Here is an 11,409-nt window from a genome sequence, read left to right as displayed (position 1 = left end):
GAGTCAGGTTTTGTTTCCTGTGTCATGAATTTCGAAATAAAGAGGTGTAGAAAAGGTTTTGTTGATGTATGTATGTCCGTAGCTCGTGGTCGTGCGGTAGCGTTCTCGCTTCCCACGCCCGGGTTCCCGAGTTCGATTCCCGGCGGGGTCAGGGATTTTCTCTGCCTCGAGATGACTGGATGATGTCCTTAGGTTAGTTAGGTTAGTTAGGTTTAAGTAGTTCTAAGTTCTATGGGACTGATGACCATAGATGTTAAGTCCCATAGTGCTCAGAGCCATTTGAGCCATTTTTTTGATGTATGTATAACGTTAAGCGAGCAAAGACTCCATTACTCTGTATACAGCTATAACGTTCGTTAAAACAAGGTGTTTGGTTGCGTATATAAATATTATCATAAATTGGGTAAATGAAGTGTGTTTCTGATTCTAATTATGGACACTTTCAGCCTCTTGTCCTCAGTAACCTCGTCGAAGCGCTTCTTTGCTATTTTTATTTATTTGTTTGTTTGAGAATTTGCACTTGATGTGCTATCTTCCAGTGATGTAGATTTCGTAAAGCTGTTTATTGAATGATCCTTTGATGTTAGCTAATTATGTTTCTGACAGCGTCGTTTCTAAGAGGTCATACGTGGCTCCTACCTTCTTACTCTCAAACACGCGGCCTTACGTACCTGGTGATCAAAAAGTCAGTATAAACTTGAAAACTTAAATAAACCACGGAATAATGCAGATAGAGAGGTAAAAATTGACACACATGATTGGAATGACATGGGGTTTATTAGAACAAAAAAAAAAAAACAAAGTGCACAAAATGTCCGACAGATGGCGCTGCACAGCAAAACGTCAGTGACTGCGCATGACAATCGTGTATAAAAGGAGCTGTAATGAGAGAGGGAATTCATCCTCCCGCCGCTTCCCCAGCTGCCCCATGCTCTCCCCTCCTTTTCCATCCTCTCTGCCCTTTCCCTCGGCAGGTCCCGCCTGGTAGTTTTACTCTTCGTCGTGTGTGCTCCACGTGGGTTTTAAGTGTGTTGTCTTCGGAGTGTTTTTAATACTGTGGCCAACTTTTAACCTGTGCATGTGCATCCAGTGTCTTCTCTGTGTTTTAAGAATCGCCAACTGTGTTTTTTAACTTTCTGGTGACTTTTTTAACTGTCCCCAATGACCTTCTACATGTCAGTGATTTTTACCTCCATTTTCTCCCCTTACTCTGTTTTATGTTCCCCTTTTTTTACCTCCTTATGTATGTATTATTTTATTCTTGTTTTAGTTGTCATGTCACTCGGCTGAAGAGCGGCGGATTGTGCTGCTGACAGCCCTCCCCTGCCCATATGGGGCAGGGGCATGAAATCACAATAAAGGAAAAAAAAAAAAAGAGAGGGAATCAGATGCGCCAGAGTCGCAGCATGTTGACGACACCTGAAAAGGCGCTTTTAGTGAAGCTGTATTATCAGGATGGGGAATGTGCTAGTTCAGCATTACGATCCTATCGCCATAGGAAGGGGATTCGAACGGGTAAAGGTCCGTTGACAAATGCAGCTGTGGCGAGAATGATTTCGAAGTTCGAAGCCACGGGTTGTTTAGACGATAGACCCAGTAGTGGCCGACCGAGCACAAGGCGTAATGCTGCTGAGACAGTTCAGGAAGAAATGGAGACTGGCGGGTTCGTGTATGCACGGGGAAGTCAGCGCTCATGCAGTCGCACGTCGCACCGGCATTCCATACACTACTGTTTGGTTGGCAGTCAGGCGTACCCTCCGATGCTATCCGTACAAAATCGATCGGCATCATGAACTGTTACCTGGCGATTTAGTGAAGCGGCAGGCATTTGCGGTGTGGGCGTTTCAAAAGATGGCGGAAGATGACGATTGGTTGAGTAACGTGTTGTAGATCGACGAAGCTCATTTCACGCTCCGAGGGTCTGTCAACGCCCACAACTGCAGAATTTGGGCTACCGAATATCCTAGAACTGTTGTGGAAACTCCATTGCACGACGAGAAAGTCACGGTATGGGTTGGATTTACCACATCTACCGTTATCGGGCCTTTATTCTTCGAGGAAATGCGTGATTCTGGTTTTGTAACTGCTAACGTGACGGGTGAGAGGTACGCCGATATGTTACAGAATCGCATCATCCCCAGCCTGGCTGATAAACACCTGCTGGAACGTACGATGTTTATGCAGGATGGCGCTCCACCCCATATTGTCAGACGCGTGAAAGATCTCTTGCGCGCGTCGTTTGGTGATGAGCGTTTGCTCTGCCGCCACTTTCGTCATGCTTGGCCTCCCAGGTCCCCAGACCTCAGTCCGTGCGATTATTGGCTTTGGGGTTACCTGAAGTCGCAAGTGTATCGTGATCGACCGACATCTCTAGGGAAGCTGAAAGACAACATCCGACGCCAATGCCGCACCATAACTCCGGACATGCTTTACAGTGCTGTTCACAACATTATTCCTCGACTACAGCTATTGTTGAGGAATGATGGTGGCCATATTTAGCATTTCCTGTAAAGAACATCATCTTTGCTTTGTCGTACTTTGTTATGCTAATTATTGGTATTCTGATCACATGAAGCGCAATCTGTCGGACATTTTTTGAACTTTTGTATTTTTTGGTTCTAGTAAAACCCCATGTCATTCCAAGCATGTGTGTCAATTTGTACCTCTCTATCTACATTATTCCGTGATTTCTTCAGTTTTCAAATGTATACTGACTGTTTGATCATCCGGTACTATAGCGATTTTTTTCTAGTACTTTACGTTGAACGACAGAGTTGTAGGATTTAAGATCTATTCCTACGGTTCATTCATTACATCTATGACTCGTAAGAATTATGTTTATCAGAGCCTTAAGAACTTCAATGGTTGTGTCTTAAATGTACAGAGATTGCGTCACATCTTTTGAGCCCAGCTCGCTGAGTTTAGAGCCTTTGGCGTTACCTCGGAAGTACTCACGGAAGCAGTTTTTAAATACAACAGTAGCACGTTGTGGCTAAAACTTAGTGGATGTTGTCAATATTTCCGTAATACAGGACGGTTTCGTGATTATAACTTACAGCCCCTTAAAGAACTAAGTTTAAATTGTGAGTTGAATCTTTCTTGCACACGATTGTGTACAACACTCATGACGAAAGCTCCACTGTAACATCGGCCGCAACATATGTTAACATGTAAGCTTTCTCGTTCTAAACATTCAGTTAATTCATGTTCTAATCCTAAGGAAGATCGATCTTTGACATGGGTAAAGGAGGTAAAGCATATGCGTAGTTTTTTCTCTGAAGGATTTCCATAACCGTCTTTGTTTATGTTAACATGACAAAAGATTTCATCTGCGACCATTTTTAGTATAAACTTAGCGATGTGCACCAGCAATTTTCAGCGCAAATCTTACCTGAAGACGGCTTTATGGTTGCTAACAGAAATACCGTGGCAATATGTCGACGTCGTCTGGCTGCAATTCCGAAAGCGCTCTGCACAAAATCTACAAATACCTGTGCTCTTCTCGGCCTAGTAAAGGATGATCTGGATTTGTGGAAGAGTGGAGATTACAGAATACCATGCCAGTGTGGCAAATGGTACACTGGTCCGACCACCCCGCACAGTACGTAAGGTGCGTCCAACGTATCGCCACGTAGGCCTTCAGCAGCCCATTAAGTCAGCCAAGCCGAAGATTGTCCCTCCACAGGATATTCTATGGATTATTCCGCCACGGGGATTTTGACAACGACGAGATCCTTCTGAGATTCAACAATTAAGAAATCAGTTGAAATACATTTGGCAAAATATCTTGTTAATGGATAAGGCGTAAGGCGCGTAGATTCATTTAAAATCTTCAGAAAGAAAATATCTGACACCTAATGACACGTCTTGCCCCAGTTAAGTTTATCATTTTGACAACTGAATCTCAACTCTGCAGACCCGTAATTCGATGAAGTCGTTCATGTAATGTCATGGTTACGCCAATTTGTGGTATAAACTCAGCTCATGAACAAGCAATCTCCAGAGTAACACTTACGGGAATATGGCAGAGTAGTCGTCGTTAGAAATATCGTAGCAAGATGTCGATGCCATCTGATTACTATCCTGGAACCTCATGGAAAGTTTCTAATCCTTTCGGTCAGAATGATACGGCTAATAAAGAAGTTTAGAGAACTGAAATGGTGTACTAACGGTCCGGATGCACAAAGCCATGAGGAATGTCATATAAGCTGAGACTTTTTTTACCTTCTACGACCAATAATTGCCATATAACAAAATAACTAAAGACTAGAATTCCAAAAGGATGAACTGAAATATATTTACGATAATGGGATACAAACACCATCGACATATGAAGAAGAGATCAGACGGCGAACTGTTGGAGGATGGCTTTGAAATGCGTGAAAGAATTATCAAAACCCTGCACCCATCACATTGGTCCCGCCGTGGCTTTGCACGTAATCAGAGATCAGTAAATGAGTCCCCATCAATGGTTCAAATGGCTCTGAGCACTATGGGACTTAACATCTGAGGTCATCAGTCCCCTAGGACTCAGAACTACTTAAACCTAACTAACCTAAGGACATCACACACATCCATTCCCGAGGCAGGATTCGGACCTGCGACCGTAGCAGTCTCGCGGTTCCGGAATGAGCGCCTAGAACCGCTCGGCCACCGCGGCCGGCTGAGTCCCCATCACTCGCTACGGATGTCCACATTACCACACTGTCGCTGTGTACACCTTCTGTGGCCGGTTTTTGTTTTGTCGATAGGCAGTTGCTTGTGTTTGTCTCGAAAGATAAGACAGTATTTGTATTCGTATGTCCACCTTGTTCATTCCCCACCTCTCTGCGCTTGAGCTAACTTTTATGACCTTTGATTCGCTATCTCAGAGTACTCACTTTCGACACCCCTATCACCTGTCTGGTTTTGTTGAACCAAGGGTTTAGTGAACCCTGAGTGACATAAGCTTGAAATAGTGCCCAGCGACAAACTTAGCGCCTGTCAGAATGCATGTGACAGAATGCCTTAAATATTCAAGAATAAATTCAGTCATACACACCGTTGCTGATGTCGGATATTTCTTCGAAGTGGGACGAAAACCCTTGTAACACTGCACTAAACCAAGTTTTAAAAAATTAATGTGAGCAGTTGTTAAGTCAGCCAGTCGCTAGAGAAACGTACTGGATCTACTTGGCAACAAATAGGTCAGATTCACTCGATTTACGAGAATACCACACGGCAATTGGATTTTCGTAGTTTTTTGCTTTTATGGTACTCGAAGTACAGAACTCAAATATCACTGCACCAAAGCAGTGCAATGTGACTCTCAAACATTCTCGAGAAAATCATCTTTCAAGTTTTCTGAGCATCTTTAACAGCCTAAAGAAAAGGCAACTTTTGTTTCAAGAGGCAGTGTGACTCTTTGACAGAATGCTTGCTTAGGTGGCCTCGATTCCCAGCCAGTGCAAATTCTTGAACAAAAATGCATGTTCTACGAGCATACCCGTGAAGCGTAAAATATTGGGTGGTTATACACCGAGGTGACAAAAATCAGCCGGCCATTGTGGCCGAGCGGTTCTAGGCGCTTCAGTCTGGTACCGCGCGACCGCTACGGTCGCAGGTTCGAATGCTGCCTCGGGCATGGATGTGTGTGATGTCCTTAGGTTAGTTAGGTTTAAGTAGTTCTAAGCTCTAGGGGGACCTCAGATGCTAAGTCCTATAGTCCTCAGAGCCATTTGAACCATTTTACAAAAGTCATCGGATAGCGTTATGCACATATGCAGGTGGAGTTTCTCTAGTATACCGGCTTCTCTTGAAGGAAGGAGGATTAGAGTTAAACATCTTGTGGACAACGATGTCTTTAGAGACGAAACGCAAGCACAGATTACGAAATGATGAGGAAGGATGTCGGTGGTGCTCTGTTGCAAAGGAGCCATGCTACCTGGAGCACGAGCGAGGTGGCCCAGCGTTTAGCACACTGGGCTCAAATTCGGGAGAACGAGAGTTCAAACCCGCGTCCGTCCATCCTGATTTAGGTTTTCCGTGATTTCCATAAATCGCTTCGTGCAAATGCTGGGATGAATCCTTCGAAAGGGCACAGCTGACTTCCTTTCCCATCCTCCCCTAATCCGATGGGGCAGATGACCTCGCTGCTGGGTCCCCTCCTCCCAAATCTACCAACCAAACGACCTGCCTGGAGCGATGTAGGGAAATCATGGAAAACATAGATGTGGCTGGGCGGACGGGGCTTGAACCGTCGTTCTCCCGAATGTCAGCGGAGTGTGCTAAACGCTGTGCTGCTTCTTCTTCGAAAGACCATAGAATCATATCAACATACATCCTGAATCATTTTTCACTCTGATTTGAAACTTTCAAGAATAAAAATGGGACCTGAGACGTGAAAAACAAAGGTCCGATAGATAATTTTAATCTTCCAGGAGGTTTTATCAGGTGTGCGGACATTTGCCACGCCGGGCATTTGCCACGTTTTTACCTGCTCCGAAGGGTTGGGTCCCTTGTTTCCCCCTCCTCCTCCTCATCGCTTACTGAGCCTTTCCGCTGTTTTACTTAACATAGAACCAGAATCTCTTTGGATTTTCCGCCACGAGAGAGTTTCGTTGTGGAAACTATTAAATGCACCTCGCACTGAAATCCGCACTAAATTTCGAGCCTCAGTAAAACTTCGCCGATCTTGGAGATTTTGCGTTCGTCTAAATTATACTTGCCTTCTTCGGTGCTCCTGCAGCATCTTTCTGTCCTATTTTGTGTACCATGGGGGTCAGTTCCGTCTCTTATTAATAATTTATTTGGTATGAATCTCTCGAGTGCTGTCGATACTATCACTTTGAACTTAAGCCACATATGGTCTTCACTTACATAGTTTGGAAGGATTGGACACTGTCTCTTAGAAAGACGTCAACCGAATTTTTAGTTGCTTTTATAAATAGATATATTTCGCGTTTAGTTTTGGTGAATTTCTTTGTTACAGAATTGAGCCTCGCTACGACTGTGTGTTCACTAATCCCTGTATCCGTCGTGATGCTGAGGATTATTTGTGGCTAAGATGTCAAGTGTGTTTACGTAACCATTTACAATTTGAATTGCCTCGTGAAGTAATTGTTCAAAATAATTTTTAAAAAAAGCATTTAGAACAATTACGGAAGTTGTTTTCTATCTACAATAGGGTCTGAAAATGTATTTTTGTCGACATACAGAAGGTAGATTGAAGTCACTGCCAACTATAATTGTATGATTAGGGTACCTATTAGTGATGAGACTCGAGTTTTCTTTGAACTGTTCAGCAACTGTTTCATCTGAGACCGGGGGTCGGTCAAAGGAGCCAGTTATTAATTTATTCCGGTTGTCGAATATAACCTCTGCCCATACTAAATCACAGGAACTATCTGCTTCAATATCGTTTGTGGGCTGGAACACACATTACATTATTTTTCCTTAAGTTGTGTTTCTTGTTTCTGTTGTAGTGCACATCATTACAATTACGGCTTTTCCCTCCAAAACCTAGGATGCTTTCTCTGTGACCATGTAAATACCAGAGCTAAACAATGTAGAACAACAACGTACGTTACAAGCATAACATTCTATATTACTTCATTTCCTTATTTCTAACATTTTAAAATTGTACGTCGACTTTAGATGACATGTCAGTCATAAATGTTCTTAACTCTATTTAATGAACGTATTTTCAGTCATGTTTTGAACATTGTCCCGCTACACTTTATCAACTAATGTTTCGCCGCAAGGGATAACGTATTTTAGAGAGTAAATTAATATGGAATATGCCGTTCTTATTTTCAAACATTCTCAGACCCATTTCTTCTTTCCTTATTGTCTTTTGGGCATGCAGTTGTAGTAATTAAAGTAGGCACAAATGCAGTGATCAAAAAGAAATGATTAGCGTACATTCGCATTTTCTTTACATCGTTCCTTTCTTGTTGCTCCCATGGCGATGAACTGTTTCTATCGCAATCAATAAACGTGAAAGGAAGCTACCGTACAGACAGGGGGATCTATATTCATTATTGGCAGAACTAATTACATACTAACATAATCGTCGGTATTGCTTTCGTTTCCCAAAAGTATAAATATTTCGATTTCGGAAAAGAAGTTCTGTATTTGGCCAAGATGTCGAAGAAGAAGTCCCTTACGTGCTGGTTGTATCGAGTAAGATGTGGAGACGGGGGTCTGAAAGCGGACAGAAAAAGTACGAGGAAGGGCGTCCCTTACCTGAGGGATCGCTGCCTGGCGAAGGGGCAAGTGTGGCAAATGTCCGGCGTGGCAAATGTCCGGCGTGGCAAATGTCCGGCATTCGTTTTATCATACGCCTTACATTCAGCGACTGTCATAAAGCACCTGATGCAGTGGAGGTGTAGGCAATTCTCAAAGACCTTTATAACGCCTATGTCGCTTATTAATACGTAGGCTTTTGAATAATATTGATGAAAAGCATCTAATGTCCCAACAATCTAAAAGTATGAAGATACTTAAAAGATTGGCGCATAGCTCCGCCTTAGACAGCCGCGAGTCCAGGGGACACGACTAACACGTCACATGGGGATGGCATAGTCTGTAATGCAAATAAACACCCAACCTCGTCATTAAAGCCTTAGTTACAGCGGTCCTCTAATAGAACCCTTACTTCGCTCTAATGGATCTGGACTTTGGTTTAGAAGCCTGATAGTGTGTTGTGTGTTTGTTCATTGATACTGATTTGAGCTCTCGTTATTTCCTGTCGTAACCTCCGCTTTCTACGGCATTTTCGGCCCACGACTTAAAGTCAATGTTGGTTTCCACAAGATACGTGGTTCGCAGCAGATCGACCTGCAGGGCAGAGTGGAACAATGTTCGGCCAATAACTTCAACAAAGCTGATACTCACGTCAAAGTTGTCAAACCCCCCGGGTTTTTAGTTTTTGATTATTCGAAGCAAACTTGGAACAACGGTTTCTGCTATTTTGCACGGCTCGTAATATCTCCTTTCCAGTCCGCTTTTTTATTGTTTCCTGGTAGTCCTATATACGAGGTGGTTTACGAAAGTCCCCAGACACCTATCAGTGGAGATTACTATGGGATGTGTGCACTCTTCGCCTTTAATGACGGCTTGAACTCTACTTGGGATATTTTCAATGATGTGTCGGCATGTAGCCGGCCGTTTGTGGCCGCGCGGTTCTAGGCGCTTCAGTCCGGAACCGCGCTGCTGCTACGGTCGCAGGTTCGAATCCTGCCTCGGGCATGGATGTCTGTGATGTCGATAGGTTTAAGTAGTTCTAAGTCTAGGGGACTGATGACCTCAGATGTTAAGTCCCATAGTGCTTAGAGCCATTTGAACCATTTGTCGGCATGTCTATGGATGAATGGCAGCTCATTCTGTCTTCAAGAGCCCAAAACAGAGAAGTTATTGATGTTGGACGTTGGGATTTGGAACAAAGTCGAAGTTCTAACTTATGCCAAAGATGTTGAGTTCGTTTCAAGTCCGGACTCTGGCAAGTCAGCTATTTCAGGAATGCTGTTATCCACAAATCATTGCCTCATGGATGCTGCTTTATGACAAGGTGCATGTTCAGGCTGATACGGTCATTGTCTCTGAGCTGTTCTCCTACTGTAAAATGAGTCCATATCGTTCTGCATTTAACATTTTCTTCGGTGCAATGAGGGGACCACAAGATAACCTCTAAATCGCCCTCGTTCCGTAATACCACCTCCACTGTACGTCACTGCTGGCACTTCACATCATAACAGGAAACGTTCTCTAAGCAATTGTCAAACATTCGTTTCTATCGGATTGCCAGGGTATAGCAGGATTCATCATTCCAAATTACTGGTTTCCAGTCATGCACTGCCTCGTAGCGTCGCTCTTTACATCGCTTAGCTTTAACTACAGAAACTTGTGACTTTTGAGAAGCTGCTCGACCATTGTACCCCATTGTTTTTAACTTTCTACGTACAGTCATTATGCTATCTAAACTGCTATTATCCCTTTGAAATTCACAGTGATTTCTTTCGCTGATTTCACGTGATTTTTTACAGTCGTCCTCTGCAATGATCAATGGTCGCTGTCTGTCAGTATATGAGATATGCCTGGTCCCGGTTTACCTGCAGTTGTTCCTTCGCCTTTCCCCTTCACATTCACATGAGCAACAGTCGATCTGGGAAGCTTTAGAAGGGTTGGAACGTCCCTGGTGAATTTGTTTCACAGGTGACATCCAGTGGCCAGTCGACGTTTGAAGTCACTCATCTCTCCTGCCCGACCTGCTCTGGTGTTACTGCTTCTCTACTGACAGTACGCTATTCCCCGCCACCTTTTATACTTGCAGATACACCTCTCTTGACATCTAGTAGTCAATTTCACATTACATAGGCCGCTTTTATAACTTAATACGAGTGTAATCGCAAAAGTAAGGTCTCCTTTTTTTATATAAGTACATAGACCTGTTTATTTCTACAGTGGTTTACATCAGTTTACAACTTGAACATTTAGCTATTTTCGACATAACCACCATTCCTGTCGATGCATTTTTGTAGATGCTGTGGCAGTTTTTGTATGCTCATGTCATACCAGGCCAACGGCCTTGCCGCAGTGGTAACACCGGTTCCCGTCAGATCACCGAAGTTGAGCGCTGTCGGGCTGGGCTAGCACTTGGATGGGTGACCATCCGGTCTGCCGAGCGCTGTTGGCAAGCGGGGTGCAATCAGCCCTTGTAAGGCAAACTGAGGAGCTACTTGATTGAGAAGTAGCGGCTCCGGTCTCGGAAACTGACATACGGCCGGGAGAGCGGTGTGCTGACAACATGCCCCTCCATATCCGCATCCAGTCACGCCTGTGGTCTGAGGATGACACGGCGGCCGGTCGGTACATTTGGGCCTTCATGACCTGTGCGGGAGGATGAGTTCATGTCATACCAGCTCGCCGCCATGCTGTTCAGAAAGTTATGAACCTCTTCTTTCACCTCGTCGTTGGAGCTGAATCGTTTTCCGGCCAAATGTTCTTTTAACCTAGGGAACTGGGCGCCAATTCAGGACTATAGGGTGGGTGGGTGATTATGTTTCACTGAAACTGTTGCAGGAGAGCAACGGTTTGCCGAGCGACGTGTGGGCGAGCGTTGTCATGGGAAATGTGTACGCCCTTCCTCAACATTCCTTTTCTCCGGTTCTGAATTGCCGGTTTGAGTTTTTTCAGAGTCTCACAGTACCTGTCAGCGTTAATTGTGGTTCCAGCGATTCAGCTCCGACGAAGAAGTGAAAGAACAGGTTTATAACTTTCTGAACAGCATGGCGGCAAGCTGGTATGATATGGGCATACAAAATCTGCCACAGCTTCTACAAAACTACAGTGACAGAAATGGTGATTATGTCGTAAAATAGCTAAATGTTCAAACTGTAAACTGATGTAAACCATTGTAGAAATAAACAG

The 11,409-nt window shown here is 44.0% G+C and overlaps 1 pseudogene; it reads left to right on the top strand.

The window, feature by feature from the left end:
* The first annotated feature begins 10,557 nt into the window (after window positions 1-10,557).
* LOC124709158 lies at window positions 10,558-10,675 on the top strand (annotated as a pseudogene).
* Window positions 10,676-11,409: the final 734 nt, after the last annotated feature.

This window comes from Schistocerca piceifrons, chromosome 7 (assembly GCF_021461385.2).
Source record: "Schistocerca piceifrons isolate TAMUIC-IGC-003096 chromosome 7, iqSchPice1.1, whole genome shotgun sequence".
NCBI lineage: Eukaryota > Metazoa > Arthropoda > Insecta > Orthoptera > Acrididae > Schistocerca > Schistocerca piceifrons.
The sequence above is the reverse complement of the archived record's forward strand: the minus strand, read 5'-3'. Positions and strand labels throughout refer to the sequence as shown.